Below are 15,240 nucleotides of genomic sequence, written 5' to 3' on the forward strand. Positions count from 1 at the left end.
AAGCATTTCATTTTTTAAATAAGTTTAAGAAGAAGAATGTATTTTGAAGAACATTAGGTCCCGAGACTTCGAAAGCAAAAACAAAGCAAATATTCCTCCCAATTCCCCCTTTTCTCCCATCCTCACTCTCTTCCCACCCCTTCCTGCCCCAAAATGACACACACTTAACAGCACAATATTATACAAGCATATTAGGAAGTAAGGCCCAGTCTGTGCATAGTATTGCCTATGCATGTGCCTGAAATCCTGTATTGATTGATCTGGGAGTCAGCTCTACTGAGATCAATGAAACGTATTCTGAGCAGACATGCAAAGGACTGTAAAACTATTTTGGCATTACAATATTTCCTTCCAACTAAGACAGGGGAAATAAGTTTCAGTTGAAAAAATACATTTCCCTAATGTCTGAGAATTGTATTAAAAACACAAAACTTTTGGGTAACCTTAAATAATGGTTGTCTTCTAATCAGAATCCCAGGTTTACATACCATACATTTAAATTGCACCCCCCTCAAGAATCATGGGAACTATAGTTTTAAGATGCTGAGCATTGTGGCTCTGTGAGGGGCAAATTACACTTCCTAAGATAATGCAGGGTGTATATGCAGTGTTAATGAGCTACAATTATACTCAAACACACACAGTCCTAAACACCAACAAAATGCAGTTTCAAAGTTTCAGCATAATTGTATACCTTTTATTTCCTTACAATCTAACACACACACACACACACCCCTCGATGGCTGTTGTATGATGTCGAGCTAAAAATTACAAAGACCTGGATTTTGTTGTTCCTGCATTCTATTTCTTTTCCCTGACTTCCTGTCTTCATGAAATTTTAATCAGGCATTTAAAGTAAATAGCTATGCAGCGTCTTTCTGCCTCTCCGAATGTTTTGGGATGGGTGTTTTGGGTAAAGCGATAGCCCAAAGACCTTGAAAGCATTTAATCCCGTTTGGATTTGGCAAGACAACAGAAAATTAAAACACTGTTCTTTCCACTGCTAACAGCTCTGGTGGGGAGGGAAAAAATACTCTGATGTGGCAGAAGTAACAGCTTCATCTCATCCCCTTCACTGAATAAAATGATGGGGGCAGCAGACCAGAGGGGGGGGGGGGAGGAATCAAACCGACTGACAAAGGTAAGCTTGTTAAGTCAAGGAAGAAAGAATCTCTCAAAGAAAATTAAAGGCAGCAATGCTGCAATCCTGCCTTAAATCTCTTCTTAATGAAAAACTACAAATTAAAGGCCCTGGCCTCTATTTCTGTAGGTATACTAGGAGAGATTTGCCCAAGCTGTGCTCCTCCATCCCCGCCCCCAAAGTTATGACCCTCTTAAAGAACTGTTGGCAGGTAGCACATTTTATATCAACCTTCCAAAGACATCCCACATTATGGGAAGAATATGATTTATTGGCCCTGCTACACATTTTTATGCTGATAGAAAACCCATTATCTGGTCATAAGGTGAAATAAACTACCAGTCTCCCCCTTACAATGCATGATGAGCAGCACGTAAGGTGAGCACAGGGGCCTCAGCCCAGAAAAGTGAGAAGAAGGACACGGGGGTGCATTTGGAGATTTTTAGTTTAGAAAAAAAGCACAAGCAAATGGTAGCGATGTAGTGTAAAGTGTGGTGTAGTGGTTAATGTGTCGGACAAGGACTTGAGAGACCAGGGTTCAAATCTCCACTCAGTCATGAAGCTCACTTGGTGACCTTGAGCCAGTCACTCTCAGCCTCACCTACCTCACAGGTACCTGAAGAAGTGTGCATGCACACAAACGCTTATACCCAGAACAAACTTAGCTGGTCTTTAAGGTGCTACTGGACAATTTTAAATTTTTTTAATTTATTTCAACTGTGTCAGACCAACACGGCTACCTACCTGAATCTACCTCACAGGGTTGTTGTGAAGATAAAAAAGGGAGACCTATGTACACCACTCTGATCTCCTTGGAGAAAAAGATGGGATTTGAATGCAATAAAAAAAATGGAGAACATGCATAGGGAGAAGTTTTTCTCACTTGCTCATCGTACTAATACCTGGGGCCAATCCAATGAACCCGAATGATTCAGGACAGACAAAAGAAAATACTTCTTCACAGTATTCTGCAGTTAAACTGCAGAATTCACTTCCACAAAATTTAGTGTTGGCTACCAACTTGAAATGCTCTAAAAGGGGATTTGACAAAATTTGTGGAGGATAATGCTATTAGTCATGATGATTGTGTTCCATGCTCATGGTCAGAGGCAGTATGCCTCTGAATACCAGGAGCTGGGAAGCGGAGAGAGCTGTTGCACTCAGGTTCTGCTTGTGAGTTTCCCATAGGTTTCTAACTGGCCACTGTGAGGACAAGATGCTTGACTATATGGGCCTTTGGCTTTATCCAGCAAATTGTGTGAAAATCAAAGCTGCTGTCTACAGTTCTGGAGGACAACTACAGATATGAGAATCTCATACCCCCAACTGTCCCATTTTACAGTGGTACCTTGGGTTAAGTACTTAATTCGTTCTGGAGGTCCGTTCTTAACCTGAAACTGTTCTTATCCTGAAGCACCACTTTAGCTAATGGGGCTTCCTGCTGCTGCCACACCGCCGGAGCACGATTTCTGTTCTCATCCTGAAGCAAAGTTCTTAACCTGAAGCACTATTTCTGGGTTAGCGGAGTCTGTAACCTGAAGCATATGTAACCTGAAGTGTATGTAACCCGAGGTACCACTGTATTTGGGAGATCACAGAAGCCAATCCCAGCTTTTATCTGGATCCCGGAATGTCCCGTTTAAGACTGGCACTCTTACACAACTCAGCAGAGTCACATCCAACCCTGCTGATGATCCCCTGAGTGCTGAATGGGATCACTTTGGCAACTGCCAAAGGGACACAGGCCTCACAGAGGGGGAGGAGGTGGCCAGGGCATAGCTAGCTGCTCCAGCACCCGGAGCAGCGGGGGTGGGGCGATCTGCCCAGGGGAGGCAGTGTGGTGAGCCGCGCATGGGGGCACTGCGGCGAGCTGCCCACGGAGTCCGCCTGGCAGATGCAAGCCCCACAATGCCATTTTGGGCAGCGCATGACCCCGAGCCACCTCTTCACTCCCAGGACAGACGTGTGGCTCTAGTGCGCTGCTGCCCAGGCCCTGCGGTAAGTGCCGCCCCCCGCGGTGTGCCATTTTGTTACCCCCTCAGGGATGACACCGGGGACAAACTGCACCCCCCTTCCTACGCCCCTGGATGGTGGACTTGGAGAGGTGGCTTCAGCCTGGCAGCAGACTAACAAAAGTAAAGTGGCAGGTGGGTTGGTGGTGGTGACAAGCTGAGTTGGAGGTGGCAGGTTGAGGCAGCCTGGGTGGGTGAGAGGTGGCGACAGCATGATGAAGAGTGAGCCAAATTTGGGACAGAAAATTTTGGAGCGGATGAAATCTGTTCTAACTGCTCTGCCCCATTTGCCTGCCATTGGGAGTCCTTCCACACATGCCTGTCTCCAGCTATTAGTGCTGGAGACCCACCAATGTGCAACTCTGATTTTTCTTATCTCTTTGGCTGCAAGTCCCACTGTCTGTTGGAGACAATAATCAATGAGTAGAAACTGATCTGTAAATGACACCACAAAAACATAACCAGCAGGACTGAGGGCAAATATCTGTAACCCTTGAAACACTTCCCTTTTATTTTTGATTTCCATAAACCTGCAGTCAGTATTTTCTTCCATCTCTCAGAAGAACGCTATGGAATTTTTGGCAGTACACATGTGGCCACCCTAACAGATACACACACACTCACCAGCCCCAGACCACACTTCTCCCATGATACATTTTCCTTTAAATCTAGTAAAAACTTATCATGCCTTGCAGGGAGACTATTTTCTATCTGTTACGTGAGGCACAACTGGAGATGGATCAGGTTCATGCAAACATTTTCTACCATGAAATATGGTAGGATTATTTGGAGAAGCTGTTTTTTTTTAAAAAAAATCCTCCCAGGGCACGTCCTATCTCTAGAAAATGAAAAAACAGAAAATAGAATAAAGGAAACGTTCAGACTTTAAGATGCTAAATGTAAGCCAGTGTGACAGCATTGAGTAGATGGTGATTATATGTGTGTGTGCATTGTCATTGACTGCTCAGGTTTCTAGTCCCTAAGGTTGTAGGATGTAGGGTTTGTTAGAGCACTCTCTAACATGGCTTTTCTCAGGCCATCCTATCCTATTTTTGTTAGATGTTTTGTTGTCATGCGTTTTGTTGTTTTCACAGAAACATAAAATTGTAGAGTTGGAAGGGACCCTGAGGATCATTTAGTCCAGCCCCCACCAATGCACTATGCCCTAAACATTTTAATATACTGTTCACTGCTTTGCAGGTCCAAAAAGCTGCATATAGGCAAACAACAATAGCAGTATCTATAACAACGTGCATATTTTACAAAAGCATATTTTAAAACAGAGCAGGAGTGTCTCAATCAAATTGTGGGTTCCAACCCCAATATCCAGGTGAGTTGTGTCTACCTGCATTAAAAAATGAGAAAATAAAATGTGGACTTGTACTAGTCTATGGATAGGAGTGATAGTATTTAGTTGTTCGTGAAGTTTTTTTAAAAAAATGAAAGTGGTGTAAAAAAAAAATCTGAGGGAAGAGGCAGCTGGAGTTTAAGGGTCAATGGTTCTGTTATTAATGAGGTTTATGTGATCTGAAATGAGAGTCAACGACCTCAGATCAGTGCTAATCCCGATCTCAGTGACCTGTTTTAATTTAAAGTGCTGCCATTCTAGTTTTACAACACATCATTCTGGGTTCTGATCGGTGAAGAAGTTTTCTGAGGTTTTGGCCTGTAATTAAAATATCCGCATATCCCCCACCCAGTTTATTAAGCACTGCAATCAGTAGTTGTGAAGTGATCGTCTCTCGTGGGCTTTGCTGTCTGGAATAATGGAGTTTTAAACGAGCCGAGGATTTAATCAAAGATGCATTTACAGATGCCTGCGTATTTTGGAACCGTTTCATTTCCAGCGGCAAGCAGGTCAAGGTTTGCATTTGAAACAGTGGGCAGATAGGAGCAGGAATGTTTGTTCTCGTCCTTCAGCACACAGCCCCCACCAAAAGCAGAGAGGCAAGAGCCAACAATCAAAAAGAGCGGCTTGAAGGAGGAGCCAGCTAAATCACGAAGTAAACTTGCAGCAGCAGCTTATAAAAATTAAGGACTTCAGTGACACGAAGAGAAACTAATAAGATTAGGGCATCCTTGTGTGTGAGAGAAGATACCCTTGACGGGGCTAGCAAGAGGTCTCACAGTATGAAGAAAGGGGGGGGGGGGAGGAAAAGATTGCTCCAGAAATAAGCCTGTACTTCCTTCCATTCCCTTTTGCAAAGTATCATTCAAGTCTGTGGCCTTGTCGAGACAAAAGGTACCACTTCCCCCCACCTCCCGTTTTGCCGTGCCATAAGCTCTTTCTGTATTCTGGTAGCTCTACGCTTCCGAAGGAAGCATCGTTTACACAGTTGGATGCATATTGCTTCGGCGCACCACTGTGCAACTATCATCAGAAACTGGTGTGGCGGTCAGCTAGCCAGCCTCTATTTGGCGTGACCTCTTGACATTTCTAACATCCAAGAAGAGAAAAAAGCCTCTTCAAAGCAAGGGCAGAAGCAGGTAATGCCTCTGCTTCCATGCAGTTTGCATATTCAGTGGCTTGCATGCTTATAGGCTTGCCATCTCCCCCAAACGCTCCTGGAGCAAATTATCAGATGCTTAGTTTGCCTCAACAAGGAGACCAGCTTGAGAGTTGCCATTCCAAAGAAGCAGAAGACTGAGAAGCAATCTGTTTCAAGGCAGGGAAGGGTACAATCTAGAGACGGTTGTAGAGAATTCCCCTCTTCCCCCTGCCAATGCAGGCTGGAGCAATTTCAAACAAAATGCTTTGGAGCTGTCCTCCGTAAATAGGCCAGATTAACTGCCTTTTGGTTCACATTTTTACATTGTTTGGTTGATGGAATCCTCTGAAAAGCAGATGCACTTTGTATGGCTCGCTAGCAATAAAATGCTAGCAACAGAATGCTATTCAGTCCTACACATGGCCCAGCAGCCCTGGTGCAGGATATCCCTTCGTTTGCATATTTATAGGGTCTTACAGAGCGCCACGGAAGCTTGCTGCCAGCAAGTGGAAATCAAGCTGTCAGGGGTTTCTATTTTCATCCCTACCTATAGTTTCCTTAATGACAAGTAAGAGAGGCAGCGTATGTATTTCCCATCTTGCGGGATTGGGGAGGGGGATAGTGTCTTACCTTAGTTTTTACATCTGTGCTACATAGGGATGGGGGGCGGGGAATCTGATTCAGTTTGCATTTAAAAGCAAACTAGTTCACAGTTTCTGAACTGAAAAACAGGCATCCTCTGATTTTTGCACTGTTATTTTCTAGCTATGTAGTGCATGCATTGGGGAAAACAGAATGCAAGAATGAATTATATTGGGGAAAATTACTTTGTAAAAATGGATATATTTGGCAACATTGCATTCAAAAATGTGCATATTAGAATAAATTTGGTGGTGAACTTTCATGAAGTTTTTTTTTTTTTAAAAAAAAAAGAATTGCAAAGTGATATGGAAAACAGAACTCAACATTGGAAAAAATTAAAAACTGAGAGAAACAAACATTGACAGATTTGACCACCCCTCATTGTACAACCTAGCTTCCCAAAGCTTCAGATTCTGCTTGCTTGCACTTAACATGTACGGAACCCTACAAACATTCCTCCACCTGATACCTAGGACACCACACACCAGTTGTAGGAAGTCACTAGTACCCACTGCTACAGGCAGAAGTGGGTGGCTTTGTTCATTCTGTTAGTGGCATATCCAGACAAAAACACAACAAATGTGAAAAAATTAATTGTGCTTCCATTGGTTCCTTTTCTTTAAAGGAAAAGGGGGGAGAACATGGTTGGAAAAATACCTTTTAAAGTATAATGCAGAAAAAACATTGCGCCCTGTTACAATTTTTAAAAGAGGCACGGAATAATTTTAGCATCCTCTTCTTGACCTTTGCCACAAATAATCCATGGATGTAGCTATTTGTAAGACTGAGCTCAATAGGTCCAAATATTAATTAGCCAAATAAGGATGTTATTATAACACTGTTAGCTAAGAAGATCCAGTGGTGGACACCAAGTTATATCCAATTTAGTACCATGCAAAGTAGATCCATTGAAATGAATGGCTATGACTAATATAGCTCCATTCATTTCAATGGGCCTACTCTGAATAAAACTAACATAACCCTCTGTCCATAATGCAGGAATAATGTACGTCTAGAGCTGTTTAATTAATCATTACTTTCTGTTTTTAATTCAGTGATGCTTCATCACACACTGCCAATTGTGCCATGGTGTTAGGGACTGCACATTAACGGGAGACAGAAGACAATGCAATGGAAGTGGTGCCTATGATAGCTCCTTCTGGGAAAAGGCTGAACCCAGCATCCCTGGAAGAAAAGGAGAGGACAGAGAGTGAAGGAAGAGCTTTGAGTGGAAGGGAGGCCATTTTCCCATGCTCTGGACCCCCTGTACAAACCTGCTGTACCTGGAACTGCATGTGGAGAGTGCAACTGAATGAGACACAGCTGTGGGCAGCCTGAGGACATACCACCCCCCCCTGGGCTCTCCATAAAAACCAAGTCTAGCATGGGAGACTAGGGTGATTTCCGCTGTTCCAGGAACTCTTCTCATTGTGAGGCTTTTGTGGGTGAGCTGAGAGTTTGTTTGGACACTGGGTAAGAACCTGGAGGCTGAGAGCGAGGGTGTGTCAGAAGGAAACCAAATTGGTATTGATTTATATACCGGTACATTAGTTACTTTGTATCAGTGTAACCTTTAATATAAGTAGCTGTACTTTTTTTGTAATATTCTGTTTAAGTTGTTGTTGCTTCAGTTTTTTGTACACCGCTTAGATATATTTTAAATATATTAAACGGTATAAAAATTTAATAACCAATCAATTAATCAGTCACTTGCAACTGGTCTCCCTTGACACTCCCAGAGGATTTATGACTTTAGATACAACTGCACCAGATCCACAACAGGAACTAATAATGCAGAACTACACCCCACTGCTTTGGAACAGCCATAGCTGCATGCATCCCTGTAAAAATTATTAGGACTGCTAAACGATTAATAAATTGGTTGCGCTTCTTATAAGCAATATCGTTTTGGACAACTCCAACTTCTCTTCCCCTTCCTCTTCCATTGTAACTGCAGAATTTTCACATTCTGTTTTTGGTTTTCTGAAGTACTAGTGCTTTTGAAAACCTATTACTCTTTTCCAACTTTTGATATCTTTTTAATGGCCTTTTAAAAACCCTAGAGCTTGTTCTTGATGGCAAACAGTTTTGCCATCTTTTTCTTATGGGCTAGATATTGCTGCACCATAAGGACCCCATCACGGATCTTACCTTATTTTCCTTTCAACCCAGACTCTTCCAGAATAGTTATATTTGCTCACTTAAAAAAAAGAAAAGAATGAAGCATATTTGCACATTGCAAAGTTCAAACTTCATTCCCTCCTCACACATTTCCTATTCCTGTATCTCTTTCCCCAGCCAGATTTGACTTCTAATTATTTTTAAGCATATATGGAGTCCAGTATTCTAGTTTCTATAAGGAACAAAGTGGAGGACGAATACAGTCAAAGGGGAACTTGGGATGGGGAGAGAAGTGCACAGCAGACCAAGACGCTTTTGAATGAAGACTGCAGAAAACATACTTAAAAAATTCAAGGAGACACAATACATTGCTTTCGTCTTGTTCCATTTTTGTTCAAGAAAGTGCAATAGTCCAAACCTGTCTGATTTCCAGTTGGTTTATGGCCCCTGAAGCCTGTTATTTTTACACTGCTGGAATATAACAAGCAAAAGCTCATAAAAGTAAAAGTTTCAGAGTATTCTGAATAACACAACCTAGACAAAAGGGGAAGGACTGTAGCTCAATAGTACAGCATCAACATTTCATTCAGAAGGTCTTGGGTTCAACCCCTGGCATCTCCAGGTAGAGTTGGGGACTTCAGTCATCTGAAACCATGCAAAGCTTCTGTCAGTCAGTGTAGACAACACTGAGCAAGGATTGGTATAATGCAGCTTCATATGTATTTAGGACTTATCCACACTTATCTTTTGCCCTACTCTTTCCTGGTAGAGGTCCACACTTCAATCCTCTGTGTCTGAACATGGGTTGCTGTTGCTGCTGCTGCTGCTGTTTTGCCCCAACCTTTCTCCATCAAAACCTGCTCTTTAAAGCTAAATCAGAGCAGACGTAAATTCAGGTTTTCCACGGACTGATGTTTGCTCTGATTGAGCTTTAAAGAGTGGGTTTCTGCTCCGGGACAAAAAAAAGAGGGGAGGACTCAGGCATGCAGCTGTAAATCATGGACCATGTCTGGAAAGAGCAGAGGAAATGGAAGTGTGGATAAGCCCTTGATTAACTAGTTATAGAACTTAAACTGAAAGAGCTATTTGGAATTGGTTGTATTGAACTCAAAGGGTCTTACTTCTGAACATACTTGCATAGGATTTCACTGCTAGTTTTGATCAGGCCTTGACTGAAGTTAGCTTTGACCAGATGACCCCCGGGGTCCCTTCCCACTCTACAGTTCTATGACTGAATGACAAGATGATATCCTTGTATGCTCAATGAAAATATCTTAAATAAAATTCAATGGCACGGCGCACAGACAAAAACCAGCTACTGTATTGTCTTAAAACTCTCACCAAACAAAACACAAAGTCCAAACACTTTTGACAATCAGGGACAAATCCTTGCCAATAGGGAAAAGCACAATGAGACCTGGGTGAGCTCATATTAACTTAGTTGTACTATCCCCCATGGACTAAGGATTCCTAACATGCAGACTTTACACCAGGGATGACAACCCTTTCTTTGGCTAAGGGCCATTTTCCCTCATGGGCAACCTTCAGAATGGGGTTGCTTGCCAGTAGCTTGAGGAGGCATAGCCTGGGGGACAGGCATATCATATACTGAGGAGTGTCAGGAAAAGAGGCCTGGAGAGCTCCAATGTACTCCTGGGCCCAAGGTTCCCCACTCTAGAGTCCCACACATAAAGTTTAGACAAGGTGTTGGGCATGATGTGCAATGACACAGAAGTAATTACTTTTGAACATCACTGGCCTCAGCTTCATCCATTCAGAGGTGAACGGAAAAATGATTCACATTTCTATTTCTCTTTAGCCCAAAATGATTAGGGGGGATCCATGGAGTGGCAAAGAGCTCAGCCATGATCCTGAGCAGTAACAGGATATATATGAGACTTTTCACTCCTGCCTGCTCCCCTGCCTCTTCCACCCTCTGCTGTTGCCTATTCCTGGGATGGCTAGACCTTGAGCAGAAACCACACCAAAGCACTGGATGGGATATACTTACAGTGGTGATCTCCCTCATACTTAATGTGTGGCCTGTTTGCCCCAAAAAATGGCTGGCTACCAGCAAGCTCAGCACATTGGCCAATGCACCCTAGAAAGGACAAAGAAATCAATGCTGCATTTTGCATTGAGCTAACTGGTCGCCAGCTTACAAGAGGGTTCTTTTCTGCCCCCGCCGCCCGTCTTTTAAATCGTGCCAAACCGGTACAGATTCCAAGTTCAGCTGGCAAGGCCAGAAACTGCAAGCTCCCCGAAGAGAGAGAAAAACACATTGCTAGTCAAGATATTTTGTTCCTTTTTGAAGGTGTTATTCCAGGCAAACAAAGACAACCTAAAGTAACTTGCAGGGTTACAAAACCTTGTTCTTCCCCGTATCTCGTCTCCTTGTGCAATGCAGAAAGGAGACAGTCCTCCCTCGGAGCTCAGAGCCAGGAGGAAAACTATTAATTAAAAATCAGCCTTCCACGTTACACTCAGCTAATTTTAAAGAAATTCCAGCCGTTCACTCCCCGCCATCGGTGCCTCGGTTTGCTGTTTTCCTTTTATTTGTTTTTTACTCAGCACGCCAAGAGCCAAGGAACACAAGCAGCATCGAGCTCGCCATCCTCACCACCTTCTATCTCCGACAAACCATGGGGCCAAACCACTGCATAAACGGAAGAAGAATTACAAGCTTTTGTGGATGGTTTGGCCGCTGGCTTTGCATAACAAAAATAGACACCTTTCCCCCAAAAGCAGCTTTTCTTAACTCCCCCCCCCCCCGCTTGCCCAACATGCATATAAAAAAACAACATGACCTGAACTATAGCAAGTGAATTGTTATGGCTTCATTCAAAGAATCTAGCAGTTTCATGATTTTGAACCTCCAGTCTCTCTTTCATGCGATCATAATTCTCTGGATGTGACTGTTAGACCAATTTAGTGTTCATAGAAAATTTGGAGAGGTGGGGAGAGAAGAACAGCATGATGGAAGCAGAACTAAAGGCTCAGATCTTGTGCTAGGAACACCACAACACAGGAAGCTGCATTATTCCAGGTCAGACGATTGGCCCATCTAGATCATTATTTTTTTACAGTGACTGGCACCAGCTCTCAAGGTTTTCTGATAAGAGTCTTTCTCAGTCCTGCCTGGAGATGCTAGGATTGAACCTGTAACTAGTATGGTGGTAGGTATCCCTTGAAATATGCTGCCCCAGGGCCAAACAAGTCTAAGGGCCAAACAGGAATAGTGGGAAAGTTTTATTCAGTTCTCATTGAAAGACAAACCTACCTCACCCACACTTTCCAAAGCAACACGTGAACTGAAATACAGGCATCTTCAAAATTTGCACTTCTCTGAATTTTGCAAAGCAATTCTTCAGGCAAGTAACGAGTAGAAAAATGCACATACTAGGCTAAAGTGCGTGTAAACATGAATTGTTGTTGTTATTACCCGGCTGTTTCAAGAGACAATGGAGTGTGCCTCCAGGGGTGAAGTCAAACCACTTCCATCACTATCATTTCCTCTGGGCTCACATATCTAAGAGTGCTTGTGGCAGTGGTGGAAGAGGGTGTGTGTCAAAATCAAGGGAAAGCCAGGCACCATTTAATAATTGTTTGCAAGATGCAGTTCAGCTAGACTGCAGGGGGAGGCAAAAGTTCTTGTTGTGCCATCCAAGTTCAGCCTGACGGTATGAAACATGGGGGGAGGGGGAAAATGTCCCTTTCTTATCCCTTCCCAGACCCCATGCAGTTTCCCCTCCTCCTTTTCCTTGTCCACCATGGAATCTAGACAGATTATTTTACCAAGTTCAAACTCCAGTCATTTTGGATGGAACCTTGCTGAAACCAGAGCTGCAGGCTGTCAGCAAAGAGGGGCCTCTCTTGTGGTCGCCAGCTGACTCTCGCCATTAGGTTCAAAGTGTCACAATTTTCAGTGATTCCTTCTAAAGCCTTGAGCCGCTAGGAAGAGAAACACAAAGCTCAGAAATAAGCTATCAGATTCGTTTTCTAGCACTTGCACCTGCAACAGCAACCTTGGCAATCGGGCTGCAGGATAAAGCCAAACAGAAAATGTGCCAGTGGTGTTGGTGTTGGGGAGAGAACGGATGCTCAAAGCTAATTTTTATGCAATCTTGTGACATGGGGACGGGGGGGGGGGGAGCAACTCGGTTTAGGGAAGTAACAAAGAGAAGCATGCAGTGTATACAACTTGTATGTAGGTCAGAGGAGACCAACTTAAAGATGAGCTGAAAGAAGTCTGCTAGATTTCTATAACCTAGTGTACACTCCAAAAGTAGGGCAATGGTTCAGCCTGAGGCCCACATTCCCTCATGGGCAACCTTCTGGGGCCCACATGCCCAGAGTAGGTAGGTGCAGCCAGAGGTGGGTGGAGCAATGGATGTGACTCTTTACCTTTGCTCAGTAGTCCATACAGCCACACATTCAGCCACACAAATTCAGTGGTTTCTACACTCTCACAACCTCATCTCTCTCCAACTGAGGGAAGTATGTTGCATTATCAAAGTGCAAGGACACTTGCCAGCCAGGCAAGAGGGCAAGGGGACGGGAGAGCAGGGCTAGTGAGGGAATGTGTCCTGGGAAGAGTCTCAAGGGCCAGACAGAGCTGTATAGAGGGCCACATCTGGCCACCAGTCCTGAGATCCTCACCCCATGTATCCTCATGTGTCTACAGAAATGTGCTTAAACATTGAGAACAAAACAAAAGCACTGTGAGCAGGTAGGCTGTGGAAGGGGCAAGGCCCATGCACTTGCTTCTCCCTCTTGGATACGAAGATGTTTCCATGCCCGTCTGCAGACCTTCTCTATCCTTGGACCATTCCCTCCTGTGAGATCCTACACCTTCCTAAAAGCACCATAATCTATACCAGGCCTCCTCAACCTCGGCCCTCCAGAAGTTTTGAGACTACAATTCCCATCATCCCTGACCACTGGTCCTGCTAGCTAGGGATCATGGGAGTTGTAGGCCAAAAACATCTGGAGGGCCGAGGCTGAGGATGCCTGATCTATACTGATCATAACAAAGCGTCTTGTGACACCTTAAATGCTTATTGCATGGCATTTGTTTTCGTAGAGCACAATCCACTTTTGCCTGTGCAAGGTAAAAATCCGCCCCTTGCCTCTCACCTTCCATTCTGCTCAATTCACTATGTCATAGTTGTGACCCCCTGCAGTGTCCCCTGGGCTCAGTGCCCAGTGCGGCAGAACTGGTTGCACTGCCCTAACTCCGACTCTATTGCAGACTGAAGAGGACATGTTACAGAGTGCAGAGAGTAGTGAGGAATCTGAGAGGTGGGAGGAGACCGAGATTTGTGGGATTTAGAAGCTAAGAAAACAAGGGTTAACAGAGAATGAGGTGCAGGGTGCTGCAAAGTTTGCAGAGAAGAAGGGATTCTGAAGTGTATATAGAATAAGAAGGGATAGCTGAGAAATGGAGCTGTAGATGAAAAGGTGGGTTCACATACGTACAGAGTGGCATAAAGAAAGAGATCTGTTGGATACAGAAAGAAAAAGGGGGAGTGAATGGGCAGGTTGTATTTGGCAGTGAACCCTACAATGCAACCCTCCCATTTGTAGAAACATAAAATCAGCCCTCTAAACTGAGTTCTGCACCTCTCACCTAGATCAGAAGCACTCAGCAAATTTGGGGATAGCAAGCTGAGTGTTTACTGTATGCTTATTAATTTGCATAACTTAATCACACACTCAGCATTTGTCTTACTTTAGAGCTTCGTTTTTCTTTTTACAAGATGAATAGCCCCAAGTTTATGTGCAAGTACTTTCCCTCATTGCAGTCTTAGAACATGCGAAAGCAATAAGTTGTAACACTACTCAGGATCCGTTCACACAGCTAACACCCTTCAGTAATCCCTCCGGGCATGTCCAGATTTTGTTTTGTTAAGCGGCTTTTTGGGGGGAAACATGGGACATAGAAAGTCCCAGTGTGTGCGAACAAGAAATTTTGGATTTAACCAACTCATAGAAAGGCACATGTAGGCTTCATGTGGACAGGAGTAAACTACAGTGACACTCAGGCTTCTGTCTCCCACCCCCACTATCCCCATTTATCCACTAGGGATGGACAAAACAGCCAATTTCAGCTCCCCTGTTACTTATTTTTCCAATCTTAAATGTAGTTCTCCACATTTCTGCAGCAATATACTATTTTTTTAAAAAAAAACATGAAAATTCATCAGCATTTTAGAGTGACCGCCTAAGAAACACATTTTTGTGTGCAGTTTTGACAAATACGCACATTTCCACAAATCATTCCCCCCTAATATAATGATTTTTTAAATGTCTTTCCCCCCCAGCGTATGCACATTTTCATGCACGCTTAACCCCTGAATTTATGTATGCATTTCTTGACTGGAAATGTACATTACCAAATTCAGAGAAGTGTTGATGCTGAACATGAACTGTGTTTCAGTTCGTGTTTTGTTTTGGAAATTCGCGAATTAGATAGGTTTGCCTTTGAATGTGAACTGAATGGAATTTCTCCCCTTTCTCTGCTCCCTGCCACCCATGCTTATTATGGGCTTCCCATTGGGGCATCTGATTGAACACTGTGAGAACAGGATATTGGAACAGATGGGCCTAAGGTTTGATCCAGCTTGCCGAAAAGGGGACCTTTCCACAACTGCGACTCAGATCCGTTCAGCCTGTTTTTTATTTTTATTTATTATTGCAGTGGTACCTCAGGTTAAGTACTTAATTCGTTCCGGAGGTCCGTACTTAACCTGAAAATGTTCTTAACCTGAAGCACCACTTTAGCTAATGGGGCCTCCTGCTGCCGCTGCGCCGCCAGAGCACGATTTCTGTTCTC

The sequence above is a fragment of the Podarcis melisellensis genome (genome assembly GCF_964234715.1).
Source record: "Podarcis melisellensis genome assembly, chromosome: 8".
Taxonomy (NCBI): domain Eukaryota; kingdom Metazoa; phylum Chordata; class Lepidosauria; order Squamata; family Lacertidae; genus Podarcis; species Podarcis melisellensis.